This window comes from Octopus sinensis, linkage group LG2 (genome assembly GCF_006345805.1).
Source record: "Octopus sinensis linkage group LG2, ASM634580v1, whole genome shotgun sequence".
NCBI classification, from domain to species: domain Eukaryota; kingdom Metazoa; phylum Mollusca; class Cephalopoda; order Octopoda; family Octopodidae; genus Octopus; species Octopus sinensis.
Genome location: NC_042998.1, coordinates 76698906 through 76703905, shown reverse-complemented (window position 1 = coordinate 76703905; position 5000 = coordinate 76698906). Strand labels below are relative to the sequence as shown.

At 36.1% G+C, this 5000-nt stretch overlaps 1 long non-coding RNA gene across 1 annotated transcript in view; it reads right to left on the bottom strand.

The window, feature by feature from the left end:
• LOC118768268 overlaps positions 1-2766 on the bottom strand; it is a 22813-nt gene extending 20047 nt beyond the window's left edge. The window contains exon 1 of the long non-coding RNA XR_005004097.1: positions 2685-2766. This is a non-coding gene — a long non-coding RNA (uncharacterized LOC118768268). The remainder of the gene's footprint in view (positions 1-2684) is intronic.
• Positions 2767-5000: the final 2234 nt, after the last annotated feature.

Sequence of the window (5000 nt, the reverse complement as noted above, 5' to 3'; positions counted from 1 at the left end):
GGGGTAACAGCTGTAAGCTAATGAATTTCTTAATATAAACGTATATCACTTTGTCGCATCTGTATGTGTGTGTTTGTGTGTGTTTGTGTGTGCGTGTGGTGTGTGGTGTGTGTGCGTATACGACGGGCTTCTAGTTTCTAGTTACCACACAGCTGCGGTTACACGTATATATTCATTTGCTTAATTACGTATGCTTGCATGCATAAGATGTTAGAAAATTTTCGTGTGATACCAAGGAGCGCATATAGCTTAACCAAAGTGGTTTAGGCTCTACACCATATCGAAGAAAACTACCCCAGGAGAAGGAGAAAAGCTTGAGATATATTGTTCATTGAGTTTGTAGAAAACTTTCGCACCAAATGTCTGCTATCAGCATTTTCAAACCGAGTGGCTGGTCCTGCGCCAGTTTTCACCATTGAAAACAAACTATTTGTGTGGATAATCTGTTATAATATTGGCCGTTGGAGACTAACACATCGAAACTGACCGGAGATTGCACTATATAGAAAGATAGAGAGAGGTGGATAGAAAATGCGACAGACAGACACACAGACTCATAGTTAACAGATTGCGAAAATTAACTACTTTCGATCAAAATTGTTATATACATGTTAGATATTAATGAATCTCGTTATCGAAAAGAATAAGTATGAAGCATATTGTCTCCATCTACTTCAAGCCTATTTCAAATTTCCTGTTCTCATTTAATTCTTGGAAACATGTTATCTTTAATATACTCTCCATCAAAAGAGGCGGCGTGTTGATAGATTCGTTAGCACTCCGGGCGAAATGCTGCGCGGTATTTCATCGATCTACACTGAATTCAAATACCTATTTCTTTACTACCCACAAGGGGCTAAACACAGAGAGGACAAACAAGGACAGACAAATGGATTAAGTCGATTATATCGACCCCAGTGCGTGACTGGTACTTAGTTAATCTACCCCGAAAGGATGAAAGGCAAAAAAGTCCTCGGCGGAATTTGAACTCAGAACGTAACGGCAGAGTTCAAATACCGCCGAGGTCGACTTTGCCTTAAAAATAACATACAAATGCATTCATATTTCACGTCTAATTTTATTGCCCCCTCCTTTTTCGGTTTTATTTTAATTATTCAGTTTAAATTTAAGTAACCATCTGTGTCATGAAGAATTTAAATAACACAATATTGATCACAATAAACTGGACAAAACGTATTTTAATAGATTTATTCATTCATATGTGTGTGTGGTGTGTGTGGTGTGTATTGTGTGTGTGTGTGTGTGTGTGTGTGTGTGTGAGTTTGTGCGTGTGTGTATGTGTCTGCATGTGTGTCAGTTTAGTGCAATTTAAAACAAATTAACAAACTGTGTCTGTATGTACGAGTGTGTTTTGTGTGTGTATGTTGTGTGTGTGTGTTTGCGTGTCTGTATGTGCGTGTGTGTATGTGTTGTGTGTGCGTTGCGTGTGTATCTGTGTGTGTTTGTGTCTGTCTGTGTGTTTGTGTGTGTGTCTGTCTGTGTTGTTTGTGCTTTGTGTGTGTGTGTATGTGTTATAACGAATGAGAGTAATAGTACTCTTTAACTAGTCTAGAGTAGTGCTTCTCAAGCCAGGTGCCACCAACCCCTGGCGTTCTGTACTCTATAAATAAATTGCTCTGTGCATATACCAGTAGTTTTTAATGGTGACCATTCTATGAGAAGAACATTGTATGAGATATTTAGTTATATTATTTACATTATTTACATTATTTACATATGACGGATATTTGCCCTCATCTTGTTTGTTGTTAACACAACATTTCGGCTGATATACCATCCAGCATTCATCAGGTGTCTTGGAGAAATTTCGAACCTGGGTATATCAGCCGAAACGTTGTGTTAACAACAAACAAGATGAGGACAAATATCCGTCAAATGTAAACAATGTAAATAATGTACATAATTCCTCATTTCTTAAATATAGAACTGTAATATTTAGTTATGCCGAATCGCAACAAGGTGGCATTAAAAAAAAAGTTCGTAAAAGAAAAGGAGTGAGAATACAAAAAATATTTTGTGAAGCTCTGATGTAGCGCAAGATTATATTTATTCTGCAAATGCTTTCCGCCGTTATTTTATATTTCCCGAACATTCGATCAGTCAGACAAGTATGCTGGGTTTTAATGAAAAACGTGCTTTAATCCGAAATGACAGGGAACATCATTGTTGCATTGGTTAACACAGGCATTGTATGTTACACATAAAGGGTAGTAATTCACAACTTAGTGTTTTCTTTTTGAAAAGGTAACAGAGTTTCTCTGCATGAGACGAAGATGTCGATGGCCTTTCTATCATAGAATGATTGATTGATTGATTCCAGTTTCAGCTCATGAGCTGTGGCCATGCTGGGGCACCGCCATTACGTAAGAATATTTCTTTTTTAGTGGGGAAGGAGTGCTTATTCATTTGATTTATTAATATTTACATTTAGCTTAAATTTCTGTTCGGTTTTCCGTGACGACTTTCTGGCTATCCAATGAGTTTTAACTCGGCAGCATTTCAAATTCCGCAAGCACAGCAGAAGGAATGAAGATGGTAGTTTTTGAAAGGAGTTACCTTTTTGCTAATTAAGATATGGCAAGGTAAAGCGAAACTATAATATATTCTGTTGAATATAGTTGATAGTTGCTGAAGAGGGCGTTGTATATCTTAACCGTTGCTACAGTACTTCATTTTATCACTTGTTAAAGATATCTCTACTGATTTTCAATAGAAATTATTACCGGTACTGATATTGTTACGACGGTTTGTATCCGAGTACACCTAATATAAACAATAATGAGATCGAAGATGAAAATTGAGTAATGAGTGTATATGCCATATTTCATGAGTTTTACTACTTCATCAGTACCAATCCTACCCAACTATCATCGTAACAAAACCAGTGCTGGCTTTTAGTTTTATAGAAAACCTGTAGACATGGCCTTAACAGGCGATTTAGTAACACTGCTAACACAGGAGAATAAAGTATTTACTTATAAAAGCGTTGAATATACTTTGTAGTATATTATGTTTGCATAATGAAGTACGGTGTCCTTACAGGCCATTGATACCCCCATTTTATTGTGGAGTTCTTTCCTCTTCTCCTTTAGGAACCAAATATATTTCAAAATGGAAATTACATTACACTTATTTCTGGAACTGTGTATTAGTGAACTGTGAATATGTAGATTTAACGGTATTTTTAGTTAGGTTGACCATATGTGTGCGTTTTCCTTATGGCCTGCCGATCTTGCAAATGCTTTGGACACCATTTCTTTCGGCATGCGTTGTCTGACAAAAGTGTACCTAATCTTTTCCATACAGCTGAGTTCGGTTTGGGTTGTAGACACTTTATCAGGGCTAAAGATTTGTTCTCCCATATTACTGTCACACCTACAGATTGCCTAAATAAATTTGGTGTTGAATATTTTGAGATATCTGTGCGTACTAATAAGTAAAATGATGGCTCCGTCAATATTTGTAGATACAGTTAAATTTTGGACAGATGTAAACCATGTATTTTATACTTTTATCTTGATGCAATTTTTTTTTGTGACATCCTTGCTGAATTCTTTGTGTTAAAACCGCACTCAATCAAACGTCTATTTATGCGCGGAGAAATATCAAATATGGATATTTAAATATGACTCAGTTCGAATAAAATTTAGTAATAGTGTGTTATATATGGCAGTGGGTATATATATATATATATATATATATTATATATATATATATAAACATGTGGGATTCTCTCGTCGTGAACAACATACGAAGGTTCAGTAAAATAAGGCAGTAATCATATTCTATGGACACGAGAATTTGGCAAGTGGAACGAGATGAGGACTCACTTTGCTCGAGTGCTTGTGGATAATTGACTATGTGTTTCCTTGAGTAGACGGCAATGCCTGCTTTGCTTCGTGCTACAAAACCACAATGACAGGTAAGGTTTCCATTTAGCGGGGCGGCGTTTTACACACACACACATACAAAAATATGTTTGTGTGTGTAAAATCTAATCAACAACATGAACAATAATATTAACTTTACCATGGAATACAGTAAAACTCAACTACCATTCCTGGATATACTAATCATCACAAGAGATAAGATCATTGAAACAGATATTCGCTACAAACAGATTCTAAACAATACTTACTATTCTCCTCATGCCATCCCAAACACACGAAGAATAATATCCCCTTTAATCTAGCTTGAAGAATCTGCACAATTGTCTCGAAACCTGAAAGTCATAATAAAAGATCCCAGGAACTGCTTAAAAGACAATATCCATTAATGCTAATAGACAACGGGATAGTACGTGCCAATGCAATCAATATCGAAGAACTACGAAAAACGAAAAACGTTCCAGATACATCCAATAATCTACTCTTTATTACAACACACAACCCAAGAAACACAGAGGTTTACACTATTATCCACCAGAACATATCACTATTAAAATACAACCCAAGAATGAAACAAGCATTCGAAATACAGAAAATAATCAAAAGTAAAAGACAAAGTCCCCAAAAAATTCTTAACAAGTGCTAAATTACCTTCACAATTCCTACACCAACAGTCAAAAAATTTGACCATCTCAATTGCGGAACCTGCATCAACCTTAATGAGGACACAACATACAAATTCAAATCAGGACATACTTTTACCGTCAAAAATCACATGTTCTTCATGGAATGTAATATATGCTATCAAATGTCAAGGATGTAATGAAGATTACACAGGTCAAACAAAGCTTACTGTAAGAAATCGACTGACCATTCACCGACAACAAATATGAGACCCCAGCACTAGATAGATTCCACTGAGTGGTCGCTTAGACATATGCGCAAATATTTGCAAATATTTGTATGTAGACGTGTGAACCGGCTTTGGGCGGTATGTACAATTATTTGGGCTTATATTTCCCTGTGTATTGTGTTAACGAAGGAAGAAGGCTTATTTTTTGCTTTAATTCATAAATTGGAGCCAATTCACAA